The sequence below is a fragment of the Labrus bergylta genome, chromosome 7 (assembly GCF_963930695.1).
Source record: "Labrus bergylta chromosome 7, fLabBer1.1, whole genome shotgun sequence".
Classification (NCBI taxonomy): domain Eukaryota; kingdom Metazoa; phylum Chordata; class Actinopteri; order Labriformes; family Labridae; genus Labrus; species Labrus bergylta.
Window position 1 is genome coordinate 5,196,310 of NC_089201.1, and position 14,051 is coordinate 5,210,360.

Genomic DNA, 14,051 nt, shown 5'->3' on the forward strand with positions numbered 1-14,051 from the left:
CAGCGCTTTTAAACACAGTTCACAAACGCTTCACCTAAGCGCTCCCTTGCGCCAGGTAGACGCAGGCCCTAAGGCTGCATACATTACCTCCCTCTAGTTCCACATTTTCATGAGAGAAGAGATGAGAGAACAGAGAAGAAAAGTTGTGAGAAGGAGGACTTAGTCAGGTTGAGAAGTCTGTTTAGCCTAGAGCTCAGCCCCACCAGGTAAGGCTATACACAAGAATTTGCTAACTTGTGTTTGAATGGATTAAAAAAACAAAACAGGAATACCACTGCAATGCTGTTAAGAAGCACGCCTTTATCTGATGTTGGACATCTTAAAAGCATGAAACAGGTTTTTCTTTTAGAGCATTCTGTCCTGAGCAAACGAGCTCCAGAATAAACAAGTCCCAAAAATAAAAGTTACAGCTTTGGTTCCTTCTCCCCTCAGAATTACACCTTTCCATGACTTCCTTTATCAATAATAACACAGACAGTGTGTAGAGCCTTTTTTCGGTGACAAACCACTGAAAAACAATAAAACTGTCAACCGTTGATGGTTCCTGTAAAAAGAAAAGGGGAATTATTTGAAGTCGCAGAACAACAGATTAGCATGGCCTCCGATAGAAGCACTCCAAAGTCATGACGCACTCGTTTGATCTTCAACGAGTTCTAATGTTGCTTCAAAGGGTATTAAGAAGGAGACAGGGGTGAAAATGTGTGATGTATTTAAGGACAAAAACAGTGACATTGAGAGGCGCCATACCCTGCAGCGTGTTTGGCTGCAAACACACAGCTTTATTGTTGTTTAACTGGCTGAGTGACTAACATCAGGGGAACATCTGTACATCAATCATAAAGAATCAATTCTATCATAGAACATCAGTTTATGACATGCGCTATTGCTTTTGAAATCCAATAGTTGCACGAGCCAGCAGATGCTCCCCTAACAGAGCCTGGAAATAAAGTGTGACTGACTTATCTCCCACCCCCCTCCACTGCAATCACATTGCAATGCGATACATCTCACCATTTGGCCATTAACATATGGAGAGGAGGTGATTCATAGTGTGGCTGCAGCCCTGCCTTCCATGACTTTTCCAGAAGGGAAGGGATGACCACAGAGGGGGAGAAAGAGAAGGCCCTAAAGCTGCAACCCCCCCACTCGAGCCCTACAGAGCTGCCTGCCTGTGGTTGAAGCTATATTTACTACCCCCCTCCCCAAGCATCCTAAAACATCACGTTGGGATCTATTACTCTCCTGCGTCCGAGCATACAGATAGTCATGTGAAAGGCGGCCACAGGCCTCTGCGGCTGGCAGTGCCCTTCCTGCCCCTGCATTCAGGATTCAGTCCTGTTAATGCCACTCGTCTCCAACCAGCTGCCCAATCGCTCTCTCGCACGTTCTATGCCTCTTCAGCTCATCTCGCCCTCACAGCCCCTTCTATGGCTTGACTCTGGACCCGCCCCCTCCTCGACCTCGTTCCCCTCCAATTACGGCTCCTCTCGTCTCATCCCCGGGAGTAGGGGTCAGCGGTGGATGCGCTCAGGACTGAGACTGATTGCTGGTAATGGAGAGGGCAGAATGAGCCTTGGCCAAATGGGGATCAATAAGGAGATAGGGCTGAGGGATGGCTCCTGTTATGGCCAGAGAGGTTGGTGAGGATGGGGGCTGAGGAAATGCCACTGCTGCCACATCAAGTAAGATCACATGTTTGACATCCCGGTGAGTCTCCTCCATCGGTGGAGTGCTGTCAGCGGGGTGACACGAGTACACACTTTAGTGATGGTTCATAGGCATGAGGATAAAGTGCCCTTCCCCATCCAAAAATCTCTCTCCTGACTATCCGAGTAGCATGCAGGCTGACGCCGCGGGGCTCATCCAGCACGCAGATCATCCGTTCTTACTTGGCCATGTATTAGAGTGTTAGTCGACGTGCCTGAAATAGACTGACATGCGTCAATGAGGGCAATGGAGTCATTAGCTATTCCTTTTGAAATGCCAGCTCACTGTTACCGAGCAATACATGGGGGTGAGCACAGCAGGTTTATGAAGCCAGCTTATGCAAATTGTATAAACAGGTTGAACTCATCCCAGGTTTTAAATGCAAAGAAACGGAGCAGATAAAGAAACAAGAGCAAGAGGAGAAAACAACCAAAGTGTTGCACCATGCAGCCTCCCTGCAGACATGACCATAAAATAAAGCAAGCTGCAAACTCCCCTCCTACCCATCCGAGCGGCACATGACATCTTCACTCCCTCATGTGCACACTTCAGGGTCACACTGACCTCTAGTGGTGTCAACAGGAACATATGGTTCATGACAACAGGTCGTGACTGAGAGATAATTTGTTCCTGAAGTCATTTTATCAGAAAATTGATTTTGAGTCAGTGACGGCGGTCTAGTACCTCTCAGGTGATCCGGATAAATGGTCACTGGGAACAGCTTGTTTCAACACCTCAACCTCTGTGATTTCCAATTATCCTCTAGTGAACCGTCCCTCTCTCTCTCCTCCGCCTCCATTACTCTCTCTCTTTCCCTTCCTGCCGCGCTCTTCCTTCTCTTCCTCCCCCTCTTAGTTTCTACGTTTCTATCCTGAGATACCTTAGAAATTTTCGATTTGAACACTATTGATTTTGTGGGTCACACCTACCACACAACCCTGCCAGGACTTTGAAGCTCTCTATTCAGCGGGGGGATCAAAGCGTGAACTCGCTCCGGCGTTCTTAAATGAACTTAGAGGTTTGGAGTTGAGTGAATTACAAGGTATTTTTAAACAACCACTTAAAAAGCCTCCAAGTTTGAATAACACCTTAAATTGAATTTCTTCAGAGATGCTGATCATGAGATAAGAGGAACTTTATTTAACCCAATCTATGCAGCGGATCCTGGAGCAGTGCTACTGCTTCTTCACTCTGAAGTACAGCAGGGTTTTAAACATCTGCTAACACAAAACAATCACAAGAGAAGTTGCACTAAAGAGCAGCAGAAAAGGCAATTAGTAATGGTAGGAAAAATCCTGTCATGTCATATTGCTGATTATTCACTAGATGGCGCACACTGCAAGGAAACATGTTCATCAGGGTTCTTCTGTCACCATTAATCCTGCTCATATGGACGCATTCATTCAGAGTTTTTCCATGTTTCCACTCGGGTATAACCTCAAATTAAGAGTTAAAAAAACACAATGCAGCGGGTGCACTTTATCATCTTCTCTCTAAAACCAATATGAGACAATTTACTTCAATTTCCCTCTGAGTGGTACACGTCAACACGGCGGTCAGAGGACGTATGTGGTTGTCATGGTACTCCGACATGAGGATAGTCTTCCCGACTCAGCTTGCAGCCCCATTACTATCAAAGCTTCCAGAAAATGTGGGCATAATTATGTTAGAATATAGGCGGGTGGGGGTGGATCTGAGGCAGAGTTGTGGTGATTTGTGAGATGATACAGAGCTGTAACTCCTTCTCTTAAGAGGCTGAATGACTTTGCATGTCCTTGATTTGAGAAATCTGCTTCACCAGCATGCAGCTCTAATTCAAGTAGGACTTGAATATATTATTGATTGTTGAGCGATTGCATCATTGTTAATGATTCAGAGATGGATGCCTATACTGCTGACTCATCATGCTATGTGTTTTGGAAGTATGACCATACTGTAGTCACTGTGACAGAACCCACTGGTTTCTCTACTGGAAACATGGAGCTTCAGTTTCTGGACGTCACTGTGTTAGTTCTCTAGAGCCAGAAGGGACCAATATTTGAACAAAGAGGTGAGGCTAGAGAGGAGGGAGGGATTGGTAGATTTAAAGTTATCAAAGCTTAAAGTTGTCAACACCAGTGGTTAATTCATTATCTGCTGAATCTCAGTTCAACAAAGTAAGATTCTACTCGTGGTGGTGGCTGACCACAGATTTTTATTTGTTAGACTATAGAAGGTTATAGAAGAGCTTGTAATACATGAGGACAAAGCTGTTCACACCATTATCTCATCACTGAACGACACCTACTAAGCAATTTATAATCACTGCGGCCGACTGATTGTTATTGACTATCTCAACAACAATACTGACTCTTTATTATTTCATTTAAAGGTTTGTTTTTGGGATTTTTATGCCTTTATTCTAGAGACAGGACAAAGGACCTGAAAAATCAATAAATGTGTAAAAAACAATAAACAACAACCTTTAAAGCCAAGAAAGTATACGCCTTTATATACACAATAAAAATACAATTTAACTCGTCTAAAAAGCTTGGTCACAAACTTTTTGGACGTGCTGCAGCTTTTAATTACCACTCCAAAACTCATTTTAACTGATCAATTTTGGCATGAAAAATTCAGTGACTCCATGATATGCTGATGTCTATTAAAGCAGGCAGCCTCATCTACATGTCACTCAAAGTGACTACACCCCTAGCTTTACATAACTGTATAGAATTAAAACATGTGAGATATTTAACAATTCAATATCTGTACAGTTGGAAATATTTTTTTTACAGCTTGGTGCAAAAAGAGTTTTTGTTTTTCAGCATGTTTGTTCTGCTGTGAAAGTTGCCTTTCAACATCAGGCTTGATTGTGATTTGAGAGCCTGCCCCAAGTGGACACTCCAGGAAGTGAAATCGTGCTCAGTTTTCTGACTGTTTTCTTAACTTGAGTCAAGTCGGCCAGTGTGTATTTAAATTCCTGCTTAAACAACTAGAAAATTAGTCACCTAACAGCATCCCTATAGTCCTATAAGTGTCTTGCTTGTGTTATAGAAACATATAAAATGTCAGGTTTAGGTCATCAAAATGTTTTAGAGAATTGAATGTATCGTTTCACACTGCCGGACATAACTGCCCATGATTAAACTTTATGAGAAAGTTCACTGAATTTTAATGCGTCAAAATATTTAAACTGTTTTCTTTTATGGCTCCTGTTGTACATCTTTAATCTCCTTAATGCTTTTTGAAACCTGTAACCACAAACACTCTCTCCAATTGAAGTGAAAGCAGCAGAGGACACTTGAAGGGCGATCCATTTCTGCTGCTGAGGAAGAGTCGGATAATCAGACATTCGATAAGAGCCAAATTAGTGGGAGCAGTGGTGGGAGATTAATACCTGCTCATCTGTGTCCATTCTGAGAGCTCATTAGGCACACTGGAAGATATGGAATTATTCCATGTGTATCATATCATCGTGAGCTAACAGTTAGCGCCCTATGATTTTTGCGATGTGGAAAACATGGACAGAATCACAGAATTTGACAACTAAATTGAATCAACTTTAAAACAGAATATCATGGAAGTTGCTGAAATGTGGGTGTGATTTATTTTTTTAAATCTGGGATTTCCATTGGATCAGTATCAGAGCTCAAACAGTTCTGATAGTTAGATCGGTGCATCATTAGTTGAACTTTAAGAGGCATTTTCAAAAACAAAGAAACGCCCCCGTGACATGGTACCACAACAATCCTGAAATGATAAGGACAGAGAGAATCGGAGTGCTACTTTGTATGTAATAAAACAATGAAACACATTTTAGTAAAGACATGTCAACACTCAGTTTGATTAAATGCCACGATCCCTTTTGAACCCGTTTGTCCTGCCAAAGGGAGGCTGTTGTGTTGTGTTGTGGTCTGCTAACACAGCCATCAAACACAGAGGAGGGGAGCCGTGCTGTGAAGCGCACTGAAGCAAAGCCTTGATGTTTTTTACAGAGAGGCTGTGAAATACAACAAATACAGCAGCCTTTTTCCTCTCCTTCAACCTCAGCTTCCTTCATCCTCCCCTCCGGCTTTTCTCCCCTCCTCCCCTCCTCCCCTCCTCCTCTTTTACCCCTGGCTGCTCTCACACTTTTAATGGGTACTGGTCTTGTCTCAAACTCTCCAACACTTTTAATTTCAGCTAGACTAGCTACGCCTCAAATTGAAACCGAAACATGTCCTAACCAGTGAAGCGAACTGCAAGGAATTAACATTCAGCTCAGGCTAGAATGAGATCAGAGTGTTGGGATGAGGACATATTATCCCCCTTTTCCAGCTTTTCAAACAGTCCCCTGTGGTCTAAATGAAACATCTGTGCTGTGATTTGGTCAAAATATAACATGAATCAAAAACCAGAGGAGGTTTGTGACCGTGAATAAACCAGCTCTCTCAGAACGCTCTGTTTTGGTGTGTGTGTCTCTTTAAATGTAATGACCCCCCTGAGTTTTCCCCGTAGACATCACTCCTTCGCTAGGGAGAAAAAAAATGGCGGACCTGCTCAAAAGTTTTGTTCTAGGCTGGGGGTGGAGTCCGTGGGTGGAGATACCAGAATCCCACTGTGACATCACAAGGAGAGCACATTTGAAACAGAGCATTTTTCTGCGTTGTAAGACTTATGCAGACCACAAACAAAGGACTGATGAGTTTATTTCACATGTTGTGGGTCAGTAGACACTCAGGTTACCCAAATATATGTTCAAAAACACTGTAACAGTGGATTTCTCTCATAATTTTGAGATTTCTCATAATATGTCCCCTTTAAATCAAGTTATAAAACGTCAACAAGCAACCAAGATGAGACATTGACAAGCTCAAAAAAAGATCTTTCATGATCAAAACCCTGATGACATATAAGTTATATGTGAGAAGAGAGGAGAGGTGTGTGTGTGTGCTGCCAGGCAAAGAGCGTGTTGTGTGTGTGAGTGTGTGAGTGTGTGAGTGTGTGTGTGTGTGTGTGTGTGTGTGTGTGTGAAGCAGAGCTACAGAGAGCATGAGCTGATGCGTTAGCAAGCGTTTACGTTAACAATGATGGTAACTATTTCTTTCAACTTTCGGCTTCATAGCTGCATTGGTTTTGTTCTAGTCTTTCAACTTAAGAGACAACATGAGGACAAAGACTCGTTGAACAAAGGTGACAGAGAAGCCGAAGGGAATGATTGATACTGAAAATGTGCAACGAAAGCAAAGCAGGATGTGATGATGGACAGACGACCTTAACCAGCAAGAGACGCTCCCATCAATATGCCACTCATCAATTTCATAAGCTTCACTGAAAACACATGTGCACGTTTAAAAAAGAATCAGCGGTACTATCAGTAAAGCGTTGAAATAGCAGAATAAGATAAAAAGGATTTCCTGACCATCTGACAGAGTGAGCCGACTGAAGCAGCACAGAGTGAAGGGATGTAAAACCAGACTATTAACTCTCGTCCTTGTTGGAAAAAATTGGAAAAGCAGAGGTAAAAAAGCGTAACAATAAAAGCTGAGCATCTGACCTGCCTCACGGGGATTTACAGTGACAAGCACAGGCTATTAATTTCCCTTTTTTCACCCTCTGGAAAAATCCCTGTCCCCACCGTGCTGTCTCCAAGGACCACCTTCCTTTATTACTCACCACTTACCCAGGCCCAGATGTTGCGGCAATTGAATGAAAATAGAAAACAGCAACCGTCTCCAGCTGCAGCTTTGAGGCTTTTCTCTGCACTGTGGATGGTTGATGTGAGCCGTCTATGAGCCTTAATTAGAAACAGATCAAACGGGTTAACTCTCTTGAAGTATGCCAGATTCTTAAAAAAACGCATCACTAACTGCAGATCCTACAGCACCTGGCAGAGGCCGCTGCTGCACCGCACAGTTCTCCACCATCAGCTGCAGAGCCTGATTACAATGACAGAGTTTGACCTGAGCGCAGAAGTTTTATAAGAACACAGTTCAGAGTTTTTGGAGCAGGCGGGGGACCCTCAGCGGCTGGCCTGCTGCTTACTGCTCACATCACCATCCTGAACAGTGTGACCCAGAATGAGAAGCAGCAGGGAGTTCTCACACTCTCTGCCGGTCTGCACCTGGTGGTTGTACCTGTTTTACATGGAGGTGCACGATCCAAAGTTCTACCATATTCATATAAGCACACACCATTCAGCCTCAGACTGGCAGCATGATAGAGATAGAGGTTAACACCATGCAACATTTCCCTCTGTAGCGTGAAGTCTAACTGTGCAGCACCTTTATGATTTAATGCTATGCAAACCTGCAGTCCTACAGCAAATTATAGCTCACTTTTTTAAATGTTCACTGAGGTGACTAATGTGTTTTTTTATGCCCACTTGGGCCCATGATTTACTTTTTGGAGTTGATATATTTGAATGTGTTTTATTGTGTCAGCATCACTGATTAGCTGTTGCAATGTCTAGACTGCTACCTTTCATCCCACTGAAACAGAAAATTAATGGGCTCTGTGGTACCTGCTACCAAATCAGACAAACACTGCTGTTAAAAAGGTACTTGTCTCCAAGCTCCTGGAGTCAGGACCCAAACCAATCAATCTCCATTGTTGATGCTTGATATTAAATAGGGAACAATCTGTTTAGCCAGAGGCTGTCTCAGTTTGAGTTTAAGGCCATAACTCTGAAGATAAACGATTGTGAGGAGTGACAGGGAACTTAAAGGTTCCTCTTGTAGGGGAAAAAGACTGGGTTTAAGCGGAGTACAAATGTCACTGGGTTGTCCGGTTGTCCTAAACGCACCATTTTTGAGGAGCGCAATGAGCGGGTGCTGTGTCTCCTAAATGAAGTAACAAGACTCGTTTGAGTTGGCAGCAGCTAAGAGAGAACCTGTGAGGTCATCTACCAGACTCGACAGCTGACCCACACCCATGAACTTTCATGAAACCAGTTAAAATTTATTTAACCAACTGGCCTAAAAGTGAACTTACCGATGAAGCCCGGGCTTCTGACACACTGTAATCCGTCCAGTGTGCAGTTGAGCTAACCCACTTACATTTTTCCAGTCATGAAAACCAGTCCCTTTTCTCCTTTTTCTTTAATTAACTCATCAGGTTATGGCCAGCTTGTATCTGTATCTTTACCCCAACACTGCTAGTCTGTAACACAATGAAATGAAAAAAATCTGCTCACGAGTGTCTAAATAAAACATTTTTGGCCTAACAATTCTACTGAGTGAAATGATAAAGTGATCTTACTATATGATCAGACATTAAGGAAACATGCTATGTTGAAGTGCTGGCTTCTCTGACAACAATGCAGCAGCCAGTATGCCGTTTTGGACGCCCCTCAGTTTGTCAGATATGAGAGCAGTTATCAGGTCAACAGGTGTTGCAGTGATGGAAGCGGTCAAGAGAAGTGGTTCAGATAGAAGTGATTGTACCCGACCTAAAAAGCCTCTGCATGTTTCTAATAAGCTCCACGAGCAGAAACGTGCTCAAACTAGGATCAATATTGGAGATGCTTTTGAAAAATGGAGAGAGGTTAGAACACAGAAAGGTTTACAGACCGATGCAGAGCTGGATAAACACTGAAGCTTCAGTGTCCACCACATGGCAACCTGCGTGAGTATCGACTCTAGAGAGGAGGGGGCGGGGGGGAGACAAACACATACTCCACATCTTGACACATACACTGGCATCCTGATGATTCGGTTCTGCTGCTTTTTGAACAGCATAACGATGTCCAGCAAGCAGAAAGATCTACCTTTTTCTGAACTGCTTCTTTGACAGAACTTTCACAGATATGAAAGTAAATTGGCTCCTTCAGATGCATACTTAAAGAAGCAGGAATATGTCAGCTGGCACTCAAACTTCTTGCTGAAACTGTGTGACCTCAGTGACCACACACCATGTGTGCCTGCAGCCCTCAAGGTCCAAAATAATTGATGCCTTTAACCAATTACTGCTACAGACTGTGCTGGAGGTCATGTAGGTTGTGTCCCTAGTATTCGAGGCATAGAGCCCGTGTGTGTGAGTGTGTGTACGTGTGTGTACATGTGTGAGTGTGTGTCTGCATAAGGGGCTATTTCCTGCAGCCATCAGACAGGTTTGGAGGTAGGTGGACAGGAAGCACAGCCATACCAGAGCAGTAAGTCAGCCATGAACAATCTGTAATTTAGTCCCAAGAGTGGGTTTCCTGGAAGGTCCATTGTCGACTCTGTTATAACAACCGGGAGCAAAATGAGCAAAACCCCCCTATTACCGCCGACAGGGGACAAAAGCTCTGCTACTCAGCCCACTCTATTTCATCTCTTATGTCTTCATTTCCTGAATTTCACAGCATCATTCATGAGCACATTCATTGTTAATACCAGAAAACTTGTGTCAAAGAAAGTGACCTTAAGAACTTTAACATTTTCAAACAAACGTTTCCTAAGTCAGCATTGCACCATCCAGAGGCAGAGGCTGGTACTACAAACAAAGCATGGAGGGACACGGTGTGATTTCTCACCTGTTCAGATGTGATTGGACACAGAGGCGGCGGGCTCCCCGGCTCTCCTGTGACAGCCTGTCAGACAGAGGGGAGAAAACATCGACTGTGAATGAAATCACAGGTTGTCTGAGAAAAAGTCACAGGACATCTCCGTAATCTAACACAGAGAGAAATACTATTTTTCTTGCAAAGGAAAAATTATATTATACTTATTTTAAACCACAAATCCCATTAAACATCTTATTTTAAGATAAAAAAAACACAATACAAGTAGGTACAAATGCAGCAAGCAAATTGTTTTGTTGAGTGCCTTGATATGAGATCTAAATGTCTGTACACAATATATACATTGTGCTTTCTGCATTGGCAGATATTTTAACTTACTTAACTAAAGAAATTTAGGCCTTATTTTGTGCTTTTCATAGCTTGAATTACGATTTGTATCAGGACTTGTAGACTGAATGTGGCTTAAAATAAGTGAAGTTTGACATGAGACAAATACACTTGCTTAGATTTGAGTTGTTGCAGTGAAGCAGTGGGACAGTAAAAATATAAAGGTATGTTTGCTTTAAAGGACAGGGTGGAAGAGTGGCAACAGCAGCCCTGAACACAGAAACAGTCAGTGGTTTATTTGGATATTAGGGTGAGCGCTTGTATGCTTTCAGTCCCATTTATACACGACTACTAATAAGAATAACACACAGAAAACCACAGCTACCTACACAGCCTCCTTCCTCATCAGTCAGAGGACGATTACTGCTCACCACAAGTTCAGCATCTGGACAAATCTGAGTCTGCACTGAGCAGTCAGGAAAATTACAGCCCACGCTATTTCTGACCACCAGAGGCATAACTCACTGTCACAAGATGAAATTATCTGACTGCTTGACAATCACAGTCACAGACAGATATTTTCAGCTCGCTCAGAGGAGTAAATAACAGTGTTTTTATGCGTTTAGTGACCTGTAACGAGCGGGACAGAACGCTGTGTTTATGAGTCAGTGTCTTTGTGGTAACTGCAGGTTGACAGTGCAGAGTCTGCAGACAAGAATGAGTCTGATGAACTCACAGACCACAGACCAAGAGGCTGCACGTCTGCTGCGACAGGCTCTGCACCAGGCAGGCAGCCACTAACAGTCTGCTTTCTTGTGGGACTTCTTTTTCCCTCTCAGTGTCAGCCGGTTTGAAAGCAGAGCCAGTGCAGGGTGCAGCTACAACCTCTCATTGAATTTCTGGTCAGGCAGGCAAGCCACCACAAAGCCAGGGTGATCCACTTCCCTTTTTTTATCCCCTGTCTGGTTCTGCAGAAAGGTGGGTGACTGGAAAAGAGTCATGGAGTGTCAAAAATAGAAAAGAAGAGGAAGAAGAAGACATGAAGGAGGGGTTAAAAGAGTGGGAGGAAAGAAGGGTGGAAAATGAAACAAGGCGCAGTGCTGGCAGGAGACGTGGTATTTATTTACTCAGTTTCAGATTCTCTTCTGCCAAATGTAGAGTCAACATCGTTGTTAGTTTGAATTTCTGTTGAGGCTTCCAAACTAGAAGCTTGAGGTGAACAAGAAATACGGACAGGAAGAGACATTTCCCTTCTACATTTTCAATGTGGGAGTAAAAAAAAAAAGGATTCTTAGTTGAAATAAAATGGAAAGGAATGACACTTTAAAGCTCTCCTTTGGAGCTAGCACTTTACAGACCTCAGGAGAAAAGCATCTCATCCAGAATATGTGATCTGATTTATTAAAGGCTGCAAGAATAAAATCTGAATTACAGCTCCAGTCAACAAAATGTGATTTCAGATCTTTCTCTTTGAATGGTGAATTAATGTGACATCTGAAATATATGACACTGAGGAACTGGAAAACATGATATCTGAAGCGTGAAGACAAAGAGAAGAACAAGGAGAAACAAAAAGCTGCCCTTGGGCTGCGTAAACGTTCACTTGATGTGAGTTTGGCATTCACTTTGAAACGTGTTAAGCGTTAAGGACAACTGTGACATTTTGTCTGCTGAGCCACAGAACATCGGAGCACACCGTTCACTGAGTCATGTCACATCTTTCTGTTATTACTGCATCCACACATCAGCCGCCTAAATATCAACGTGACATTAAGTTGCACCTTTTCTAATTAGAGCTGAATATTTTCAGAGTGCAGTTTAAGACGGCGGTGCGTGTGAATATGGGCCGATACCTCCGGCACTTAAGACTGGACCCTGCGGCTCTCGGTGTAAATGGGTACAGTACAGGCAGGTCTGCGGTATCATCCCCGGAGGATTCAGCTGCTCGTGATGAAGGCAGGAGCGTGAGAAGCTCCTTCAGTGTATTCTTAGTACTGTCTCTCCCTTCTCCCTCGCCCTTTTTACCCACTCTCTTTTAAGCCTCAATCTTTCATTTTTACATTTCTCTGTGACCCTGGAAGCTGCAAATATGATTTCACAACACTTTAAACAAACAGAGAAAAGTATGAACTGAATATTAATGTATGTCCCTGTGAAGTATTTCTATACTTCAAACTCAATATTGAGAGATAAAAAAACAAGGTTTCAAAAAGTAGAACTATTAGTTTGTACGTTCTTTTTAAAATTTCATCTACTTCAGTTCAATCAGACACCTCATGCTTGTATTTGTTTTGAATAAATAGAAAATAGTTTGTGTTTGGCATCCAGACTCTGACATCATCACTCCTCCCAGATTATTTTACATGTAGCAATTTGAGGAGCGATGATATAATATCTTAATATCTTTTGCACGTTTGAGGCTGTTTACACTGTACGCTGTGCTGCTGATTTGATGAGAGAAAAACACAATCTATGCAAACTGTAGCTCACAGAGTACACAGTTTCAAAACGAAACATTGTGATACGTCTATCATGTCTAGTGAAAGATGTCAGGATGATACTCCAGGGGTGTGCCCGTGGTGCACGCACCCCATACGGAGGCCTGTAGTCCTCCGGGCAGGCGGTCCAGGTTCAAATCCGACCTGTGGCTCCTTTCCTGCATGTCATTCCCCACTCTCTCTCTCCCTGATTTCTGACTCTATCCTCTTGTCCTGTCTCTAAATAAAGGTGAAAAAAATAAAAAGAAATGAGCCTTTAAAACAAAAAAGAAATGATACTCCAGAAACCTATCCACCAATTAGAAGTTAGAGTAAATATGTCCTTCTTTCTTTTAAAAACTCTAAATAAGTGACACCTGTAAATGATGTGGTTTAACCACCATTGTGTTGTCACTCACTGCCTGTCACCTGTGTGCTTCTGTGTGTGTGTAGGGGGGGGCTGTAAGGGGGAATGTGAGAGGAGGGGGTAACCAGGGCAACAGAGTTGTGGATGGATCCTGCAACATGACAAACTATCGTGTTTTGCTTTATTGGAATGAGCTGAGAGAGACACAGCAGGGGTTCATAGAGGGAGCAAAGCAAACATTTAGAAACAAGCCCAAAAAACACACCCATGCCAGCACAAGTATGCAAGTACGTCTAACACATTTTTTTTTCAGTTAAATTAAATCAAAATGTCCCACTATGTTTTAATTTTTGGGACTTTTTATTTTGGGTCTCTTTATTTAGAGACAGGACCGTGGAGCGAGTCAGAGAGAGAGAGTGGGGACTGACATGCAGGAAAAGACACAAAGGTCGGATTTGAACCCGGACTGCCCGCTTGCAAGCTAACCACTACACTACCAGAGCTACATCCTACTCGTTTTCAACAGCTGTGGTTACTATGACAACCAAGGACACATTTGCCCCTTCACAAGGTCACTCCTTGTCTGTCATCATGTACGTATGGCTACACAACCGCGATACTGTCGTTGCTCCGTGCTATACGATGAGATCTCAATCACGATGGTGATCTTGTGCAGGATCTTCCCACATTATAAGTTCAAGTCAGAATG

General features: G+C 43.0%; 1 protein-coding gene across 1 annotated transcript in view; it reads right to left on the reverse strand.

Moving 5' to 3' along the window:
- Positions 1 to 14,051, reverse strand: part of tspan33b (tetraspanin 33b) — a 231,860-nt gene that overhangs the window by 193,880 nt on the left and 23,929 nt on the right. The window contains exon 2 of the mRNA XM_065956554.1: positions 10,184 to 10,240. The gene's annotated coding sequence lies outside the window, so the exon portion shown is untranslated. The remainder of the gene's footprint in view (positions 1 to 10,183; positions 10,241 to 14,051) is intronic.